Here is a 10,357-nt window from a genome sequence, read left to right as displayed (position 1 = left end):
TTTTATGGATTGATGAAGTTAGTTTTGCTTTAAATATTATTTGATAAATCTAAACCTAGCTTGTTAAAGTTTCTATCTTTATTGCCTTGTCTCAAGATTGTGTAGTTAAACTATAGTTAGTTGCATGAAATTGATTTACCTAGTTATTTATGATCATTAAATTGCTAGAGATAGGATTGGCCATATCCTAGTATATGTAATAAGTTAGTTGCTTAACTGTGTTAGAGAGCAGTATTTGATCATAATATTTGCTCGATTACTAGACTTGACCAAAGAATAGTAGTCAGTATATTCTATCATTCAGAGTCCAAATTACCTTTAAAATCAATTTAGTGTCCTTAACTTGCATGATCATTGGGGTTAAAGTTATTGAATTGAATTATGCTAGTTAGTCTGATCATGATGACTAGTAACTTTTGTTTGGTAACTAACAGAATTAATCCATTGTCTTGAAATCAGCCATAGGAAACATGAGAGATTCGAAGCTAAATGAAAGTATCCTTTATTCTTGGTTTTAAATCGTCTTTTTAGTCATTAATTGGGTATTTTAGTTTAAGTTAATCTGAACTTGTAAAATCAGATACAACACCCTATTTTAGTTATTTTCTTAGTTTAGCTTTAGTAATTATTTTATTAGTTAAATACCGTACCCTGTGATCGACACCCGACTTACCCAAACTATTCTCTAATTTGACTAGGTACACTGTCTATAAGTGCATATTTTAGCTAAGTAGTTATGTTTATAAATTTAAAGCTAGATAGGTATATAAAGTGCACATCACAGTTTTTGGCGTTGTTGCAGGTGAACAGCTTATTTGGTTATTAGTTTAATTGCTTTTAGTTATTCGATCCTTTTTATGGGGTAAAAACCACAAAAAGTTACTTTGGTGGAGATTTCACATTATTTTAATGCACCACACATGAGTAAAGATGTGGTGATGCTTCGAATTTTGTCGGTCACATTAAAGGGTGAAGCTAAAGAATGGTTGAAATCACTTGCTAATGGAGCAATCACGACATGGGCTGATTTTAGGACTGAGTTCATAAACCAGTTTACCCCTCCTTCAAAAGTGGCGAAGCTTAAGAGAAACATACAAAATTTTCAATAATTAGAAGGGGAGTCGTTATACGAAGCCTAGGAACGTTACAAGAGATTATTACAACATTGCCCTCAACATGACTTCAATGTCCAACAAGAAATCTCAATATTTTATGATGGAGTCAACGTGTGCACTCGCCAACTTCTAGACTCGCAAGGGCCCATGACAAAGAAGGATCTGGAAACAAACAAAGCTTTGTTTGAAGAATTCGCTAAGAATTTAAGAGAGTATCACAACTCAAAGTAGGGTTTCAATAGAGTAAGATCAAGTAAAGATGGAGGTCAAGATGTTATCAGTGCAGTAATTGCAAAGCTTGACACAATGGAAGAAAAGATCACAAAAATGGGTGGATCAATTCAAGATAGATGCGGAGATTATAGAGGAACCCATTCTACAAGGGATTGTGAATTGGAGTATAAGAGAGATCGAGATATAAAAGAAATTCAACAACTAAAGCATGAACTCTACCAAATAGAACAAGTCCAATCAGACAAAATATCTGCTCTTGAGTCAATGCTATTTAGATTTATGGAGGCTAGCGGAAAACAACATGATGCTTAGAGAACAACAAGAATCTATTTTGAGCATATGAACGCAAGTTAGGCAATTAACAAAGCTTGTACAAGAAAAGCTACCAGATTCACCTTCAAGAAAAACAGAGCCAATCTTAATATCTCAAGTCATAGTTGTTTATACAAAAGAAGAAGACGAATTGGTGCATATGGGGGTCCTTGATTCAATAGAAGAATGGTCTAATCGGCCATTCGAAGTCAAAGCAAAAGAAGAAGACAAGTATTGTAAAGCTGCCCAGTCGACACGACGTGGAGGCAATAGTGCTACGTCGTGGGCAATAAAAAAGATTATGGTTTTTCAGTACCTGAGCCTTATCGACCACCTCTTCCTTTCCCATCTCATGCCAAGGAAAATCTGGTGAAGCAAGGAAATGCAAAGTTCGTGGAGCATAAAGAACTTGAAGAGCAATTACAAAAGGAAGTGAATTATTCGAAACCTCCAGTTTCAACACTAATGATTTTAAGGTGTTTGCTTTTACGAGACCTTCAGTTTAAGTCACTGAGACAGTTGAAGAAAAAGAAAAAGAGAATGATGAGTCTAATTTTGACAAGAAAAACCCGGAAAGAGACAAGACAAAAGCTAAAGACACGGGAACGAAGAAAGAACCCAATAGGAAGCATAATGAAGATGTCAACCCAAAAATGCCAGAAAATTCGAAAAAGCCATTCAACAGACGGGTTGCCTACAAATGAGCAAGGTTCAAGATGATGGACAACGGGAAGGTTACACTTCCACCTGATGCAAAGTAGAAGGGAAAGAGTCCAGCTCACGAATCCTCAAAAAGAATCGTTTATTAGGAGGCAACCCGATGTTTTAAGAGTTTGCATTTTCTTTTCTTTTTTACCTTTTTTAGTTTTTGTTTTCATTTTTTTTAGTTTTATTTTAGTTTAACTGAATTTTGATGTATTTATCTAGTCTTTGATCTTATTTTGTAGTTTTGAACGAAAGTGAAACAGTGATAGAGCTTAATTGGAAAAAGTCGTGAGATATTTGAAGCTTACAATTAAAGACCATATTTTTAGATAAGTGTGGGGTTCCCATATAATGAATAGAAGAGCATTTTGAAGAATATTTACTGAAAAGAAGATTGGGAATGGTCTTACACATTACGATGAATCGGTGCATTACTTCGATTTTGCAAGAAGATTTGAGAAGACACCACCACGTGGACATCATCACCATGTCGTGGCAAATGATTTTATCGCGACTGCACCTAACTGAACCACGGCATGGTATCCTTAGACCACGTCATGGCAATCTTATAATTCGCAACCATTTACAACGTCCATCTTTACAGGTAGCACGTCGTGACGTTGCTTTCCCACGTCGTGGCTGAGGTTCGGCACATTTTTTGAAGATGGTTCTTTGATTTATTTCGATCCAACACACTTGCATTCACCATAGAAGAGTCTAGAACTACTGTTTCCGACCATTATACGAGATTTCCAAGCTTTCCACACACTTTCAAGAATTCGATCTCGCCACTACTATCCCACGGGAGTCTGTTCCAATTCTTCCTTTTCATTTATGTTCTTTAATTGTTTAAGCATACAATGGGGACATTGCATCATTTATGTGTGGGGTAGGGGATTAAATCTAGGAAAACAAGTATACTGATAAAAAAATTGAAAAATGGCTAGGATTTAAAAAAATTATTAGAAATATTTGAAATAATAATCTAAAATTGAATCTAGTCGAACAAAATTGTTATGTTGAGATCTAGGTTGCTAGTGTGGTGTGGGACGATCCGATGCGATTTTTTATGTTTATTTGAGCCAATAGATGTTATAGTATATTTGTGGCTTTCCTATCGTAGTGAAATCATGTAACAAAAACACGACCTTGTTTGGTTTGAGGGCCGCAATATGTTTAGCATTGTGTACCAGAAATGTATCCAGGAGAGCTTATGTAGTTATTGCACATTAGAATAATGCCTCTAACCAATAAGGGTTGAAGTTAAGTTCCATTGCTTAAGCATATGTTTTTTTTAGGTTTTTTAGTTTTGAGTGAAAAAAAGTGAAAAAGGAAAAATAATAATAATAAAAGTTGTGAAAAAAATAAAAAAATAGAAAAATATAGTTGCAAAAGTTTGAGTGAATAAGAATCTACAAAGCTATGAAGATCAAGAAATATAATGAAGAAAAAGCTTCAAATTATCGATGACTCAAGAATAAGGTGAAATTTGCCAAGTTATTTGTTGTATTTTTATTTTCTAGGTTATTTTTCCATATGTATGGTTGAGGTGTAACCAAAAATACCTTGAGGTTAAGAAAGTTTTTTGAGTTGGATTCGGAGGGATAAATAAAATGAGCGTTGTTTAAAAGAACTGAACAAGTGTTTATGAAGATTGTGAGTATTTAGGATCGGGGAAGTTCTTAGGAAAAACTAAACACAAATACATACATTGCGGTCTTAGAGTAATGGAGAGGCTCAAAATGTATTGTATTGTGCGATGTTGGTAGCTAAAGTCTTGATATGATAATAATAAAATCAATTTTGCTTGAGGGCAAGCAAAAGCCAAGTGTATGGTATTTTGATGTGCGCATATTTAATCATGTATTTCATGCATATTTGTTAATACTTTTAGCTACAATTATGCTTAATTTGGGACAAAAGGTATTTATTATGTTTGAAATCCATTTTGTAGCAGCAAAGACATGCACGGGATGAAAAGGAAGCAAACGCGGAGTTGGAAGCAGGAAAATGCAAATTCATGCAAGAAGAAGACACAAGACGGATGTTGTTGGACAGCTTGACCCCTTGTCCGTGTTTTAACCATATCTCATGACTCATAACTCCGATTGACGTGATTCAAAATGTTCTGAAAACTAGACAAAATTTTGGACAACTTTCGTGTTTTGAAAAAATGTTGATTCCTAATGACCACGACGTGGTGATCCCACCATGACATGGTGAATGGAATATTCGCGATCCGTGACGCTGACTTGGAGAATATGGGATAAACTTGAGCACCACATTGCAGTGGAGGTCAATCACGACGTGGTGACCAGATTTTGGTAATTATAAATATTCCAGATATTAGGTCGATTACAGAGGTTCGAGGCCTTAGGGATGCGAATATTTACAAAGAAAAACCCTTCCAAGAACTATTGGGGGGGGGGGGGGGCAGAATTCGACTAGAGATCAAAGGATAAGGAGATTGGAGCAAGGATTCGCATATAATCAATCGGTTTGCCTAGTTTAATCATGTTTAGCCTAGTTTTCCTTTTGTTTATGTGTTTTCCAGCTGTGATTATGGGCTAATAACCCTTATTTTCGTTTAGATTAGATGAACTCCTAAATACTATGTGTTGATTTCTTATTTGATGGATTGATGAAGTTAGTTTTGCTTTAAATATTGTTTGATAAATCTAAACCTAGCTTGTTAAAGTTTCTATATTTATTGCCTTGTATCAATATTGTGTAGTTAAACAGCAGTTAATTGCATGAAATTGATTTACCTAGTTGTTTATGATCATTAAATTGCTAGAGATAAGATTGGCCATATCCTAGTATAGGTGATAAGTTAGTTGCTTAACTATTTTAGAGAGCAGTATTTGATCATAATATTTGCTCGATTACTAGACTTGACCAAAGAATAGTAGTATGTAGATTCTATCATTCAGAGTCCAAATTACCTTTAAAATCAATTTAGTGTCCTTAACTTGCATGGTCATTGAGTTTAAAGTTATTGAATTGAATTATGCTAGTTAATCTAATCATGATGACTAGTAACTTTTATTTGGTAACTAACGAAATTAATCCATTGTCTTGAAATCAACCATAGGAAACAGGAGGGATTCGAAGCTAAAGAAAGTATCCTTTATTATTGGTTTTAAATCGTCTTTTTAGTCATTAATTAGGTAATTTAGTTTAAGTTTTTCTGAACTTGTAAAATTAGATACAACCCCTTATTCTAGTTGTTTTCTTATTTTAGCTTTTAGCAATTATTTTATTAATTAAATACTGTTCCCTGTGATCGACACCCGACTTTCCCAAGCTATTTTATAATCTGACTAGGCACATTGCCTATAAGTGCATAATTTAGTTAAGTAGTTAGGCTTATAAATTTAAAGCTAGATAGATATATAAAGTGCACATCAAACACCATGTATATAGGGTGTTTGATTCATACAAATAAATTTCCAGGTGGTATAGTACTCTCTCAGAACCCTAGAAAGGGCGTCAGATTAGGAAGAAAAGACAATTAAACATGATTTTACATAAATGCCCTTGCTATGTAGTTTGATTATCTTCTCGTTGATCCCCTTTTCTTTCCTTTATAAACTCATTGAATTGAATATATGGGTAATAGAATGTTAATAATGTAAGATTCTCGATTCATGGATGTTACATAAAGCAGCATTTATGCTTGCATTTCCCATTAGCAATTGTTAATGATGTAAATCTGTTTGTTATTGGTGAATTGAATGATCTTTGTAACAGTTGGTAAAAATAGGGCACAATTTTTCGATCAAACCACCGCGAACACCTCTATAAAAGGGCCTATTGTATAGTATTCCTTATTCTTGATTGAAATTATGGTTGTAACACCCATAAAAATTCAAGCCAATTTAAAACTTTTTAAAACATTTAAAACCATTAAGTTATTACAATTTGTTTTTAAAATAGTTTAAACATCAGAGTATCCCCATAAACAAATCATGAAAATATAAGGAGGTGCACGATCACGTCTTCTCCTTCCCGCGATCATCAGAAGTACCTGAAATAAAATCAACAACTGTAAGCCTGAAGCTTAGTGAGTTCCCCAAAATACCAACTCCATACAGATATAACCATATCATATAACAAACACAACATGCATAATGAGCCATCAGTCTGACTGGACAGCCTCGCAGGGCAATCAGTCTATCTGGACCGTTCTCCGAGCCATCGGCACGTCTAGACTGCCTCTCAGGGCCTTCAGCCTATCCGAACCGCTCGCTGGGCCTTCGGCCTGACTAGTATGCCCTAACCGGGTCTACAGTCTATCCGGTCCGCCCTGGGTATCTTGGCCTACAGCACAAAGCAGGAACTGCCTCAACCCAATCCCCCAAACCAATAATCATGTACACATAAATATCATACGCTAGCGAGCATGTACATATAATCATACAGATCTAACAGATCACTAACATAGCAACCATCCTATAACCAGGATACCGATCTAACTGATCACTAACATAGCAACCATCCTATAACCATGATACCGATATAACGGATCACTAACATAGCAACCATCCTATAACCAGGATACCGATCTAACAGATCACTAACATAGCAACCATCCTATAACCAGGATACAAATCATAAAGGGCCGACCTTGGTGCCGTAGACCCTGTTGATATAGTAAGAAGAACTCACCTCACGATGTCGAACTGTAGTGATAAGTGTTGGATTAATGTCTAAGTCCATAACTATATTTGGTATATACTTGACCCGACCCGGCATGGTCTATTTGGGTTGCACTTCACCGGCACAATTTATATGGATAGTCTTTTGAGAATAGTATATTTATGATTTATATTAATATATTATAAGTTCTAATATATTAATATGGAATCATATTATTTAATTAGTATTGATCAAGAATTAATTAAGTGATAAAAAAACTAATTAAATATGGACTCTTATATATATGGAATGGGCCAAGTTCATTTAGGTTGGGCTAAGCTTTCATGGATGGTCCATGGAGCTTTTAACCCATGGATCCTATGTAAATGAAAGGTCATGGGTATTAGGGTTTACATGGATGTAACCCTAATCCTCCATAATATATAAAGGGGTCCTTAGCTCACAAAATTGGTACAAGTGTGTGAAAATAAGAGTGGGCCGATTTTAGTGTGCATACATATTCTCTCAAGTTCTTCCAAGGTGTTTTGGTGATTTGTGATTCCATTTGAGGCTTCCACACTATTGGGGCTAAGCTCTTAAAGCTTGAAGACATCAAGCTACATCAAAAGGTATGTCATCTAACTATAACTTTGTAGTATAGGTGCTTCATAATATGCTAGTTAGGATGAAACCTTGGAATAGTTAATATTTGCATGTATAATAGAGAAAACATAGATCCAAGGTTTATAGGGTTGCATGTACACCATAGGAGTGTTAGAATGCTCAAAACCCAACAGTGGTATCAGAGCCATGGGTTGTTTTCTGTTATATTGATGCAAATGTTTTATTTTCAAAGTTGAAAAAAAAGGAAAAAAAAAACATGACGTTTGTCAAATTTTAAGATAATTACTTGTTTTTGTGAAAAACTAATTATTTGTAAAATTTGAATCATTTGCTATATGAGTTGAATTAGGTCAAATTTAGTAAAAGATAAAATGATATGATTATTTTATTAGTTTTAAAAGTTTGATCTAAATGTTTTAAGGAGTTACAAATTTTGTCATAAAATTTTGGAGCTCAAAAGTTTTTTTTTAAAGTTGTGATCTTAAGAGTTTTGAAATTTCCATAAGTTATGGATATGAAAGTTTTTTTAAAAAAAAAAATTGATTTAAAGTTTTTATGGAGTTACAAAATATGGAGTTAATGTTTTAAAGAATTCCATAACTTGTTCTTAAGTTATGGAACATGAAAAGTTTCATCATAAAACAAGTATTTAACTCCATAAGTTATGGAATCTAAAGGTTTTCAAGAATTACAAAACTTGCCCTCAAGTTTTGGAATTTGAGAAAAGTTTTTTATGAAAAAAATAATTAAATTCTAAAACTCTTGGGTTCATAACTTAAACAATTAATTAAATGGTTTTAATTTTGAGTTTAATAATTGGAATTATGATGTTTTGTTGAATAGTTCAAATTAACTCTTATGGACTTTATTAATAGTTAATTAAAAGCGTTTAATTAAAAGAGAATTATTAATCCATAAATATATGGTTTGAGTTTAATTAAATTAAAAGTCTAGTTTAATTAATAGATTAAACCACCAAGTATTTTAAATGTTTAAAATACACCCTTATACTATTATAATATTAAAAGTTTAATATATTATATGTATAAGAGCAAGTCGTCTTACCATTAGTAGGCCTCATTCACGAAGCCGGTCTATAAGGGGGGTATAAGGTTACTGCCTATAAAATGGCAGTTTAATGGGTGTCCACTCTCACTCACCGCTTCCTTGACCGGTGGAGGGTCGTTAGCCGAACAGGTAGGACAAGGACTATAATTCTCCCTTCATTATAAGTATAATGATAAATACTAAGTAACTAAACACTTATAAATTCCCAATCTTAGTTACTTAGGAAAATGTGAATAAGGTGCTAATCCATGAAATTACACTTTGCACTTTGTTTAAGCTGTTAGTGGAGCGTGTGTGGTTAACCGGCACACTAACCTGGACTTAACAAGGTAGGCAAAGGGTAACTTAATGTTTATCATAGTATCGTTGGAGCGTGTGTGGTTAACCGGCACATCGATTGAGGGGTAAATATTAAGGGTACCAAGTATATTTGCATGGTTACTTCACACCTTGTTTTGTGATCATCGGCATCCCAGTCACAAAACCTGAAGGGCACACTCGAGATTGAAACATGCCATTGAAAAGTTCAATGAATCTCAAAAGAATTTAGGAGTTTCAAAACCAATTAAAACCTAATAATACATTTCGTTTATCTTGGTGGAAATTGGTGAATCGTCATTCACCTACCTTCAAATATTTTATAGCTTGGATTACGGCATCCCTCTTCCAAGTTATAAAATAGTTTGTTGGGTCCTAGCCTTAATATATCATATTAGGTGTTATATTAAGGACTTAAATCAACTTTACGTGAATTTCTCCCATTGTTGATGTCTGGTTTAGACAACAATGATCTTCCCAAACCAAGCTTTCCTAATGAATATGACTTCCCGAGTTTGGCTCATGGAAGTCATACTTCTCTTCCTCCACCTCCTCCAATTATTCTCCCTAACCCACAAGTTCAAGGTCACTCAAGCCCTAATGGCAAGCAAGGTCTATGTGTGATCACATCTTAGAGATGAAGTCACATATTGACAAGCCGGGAGAGTTGGGTGTCAAAGTCTTGAGAAAGTTGGATGTTCAATCACTTTCTAAGTCACATAGTGAGTTCCTTTGGGACTACTATGAAACAGACTATGACATGAACCTTAATGATCATATCTATTTGCTTGGTGCTGCTGAATCAACAATGATTTGGAACGATAGTAAAGCAAATTTGATTAGAAGATCAACTTCCAAAAAACTTTATGGACAGTGACAATGGTGACACTGGAAATCCAGAAAAAGCATTCTCTTCCCAATGGAAAGGGATTGGCCATAGTCAACCCGGTTGACCAAATGGTAAAGAGAAAGGCTAAGTCTGAGATAGTCCCATTACCAAAGGGTCCATATGTTTATTTTGCCAAAGGAAGGGGCGTTGATTGCAAAGCTGCCAAATTTACCTAAGGATGTTAAAGTCAATAAGTTTGACTCTACATCAGGTAGAGCCCATTATCTAACTCTGTTAAGTTCTATTCTGAGATCCTCATTACATGATGTGACTGGGTCACATGTTGATGTTTTAAGAATCAAAGAATAGAGAGAAATCTTAAAGGAAGTATATGCTGATTCTGATCGCGAAGGTGGATTTCGATCGCATCAGAATTTTGAGCAGTTGCTTAAGAAGTTATGATATATTGCTAAGGAATAGATAACAACAATTTTCCATGTGGATTGTAAGG

The 10,357-nt window shown here is 34.5% G+C and overlaps 1 non-coding gene across 1 annotated transcript; it reads right to left on the bottom strand.

Annotated features, from left to right (window-relative positions):
• Positions 1-1,076: 1,076 nt before the first annotated feature.
• LOC145110431 (small nucleolar RNA R71) lies at positions 1,077-1,183 on the bottom strand. Its single transcript, XR_013709808.1, has one exon. It is a non-coding gene; the product is annotated as a small nucleolar RNA R71 (small nucleolar RNA).
• Between the last annotated feature and the right edge of the window lie 9,174 nt (positions 1,184-10,357).

The sequence above is a fragment of the Lactuca virosa genome, chromosome 4, assembly GCF_052849685.1.
Source record: "Lactuca virosa cultivar CGN04683 chromosome 4, Lactuca_virosa_CGN04683_v6, whole genome shotgun sequence".
NCBI lineage: Eukaryota > Viridiplantae > Streptophyta > Magnoliopsida > Asterales > Asteraceae > Lactuca > Lactuca virosa.
This window is presented reverse-complemented; position numbering and strand designations above follow the sequence as displayed.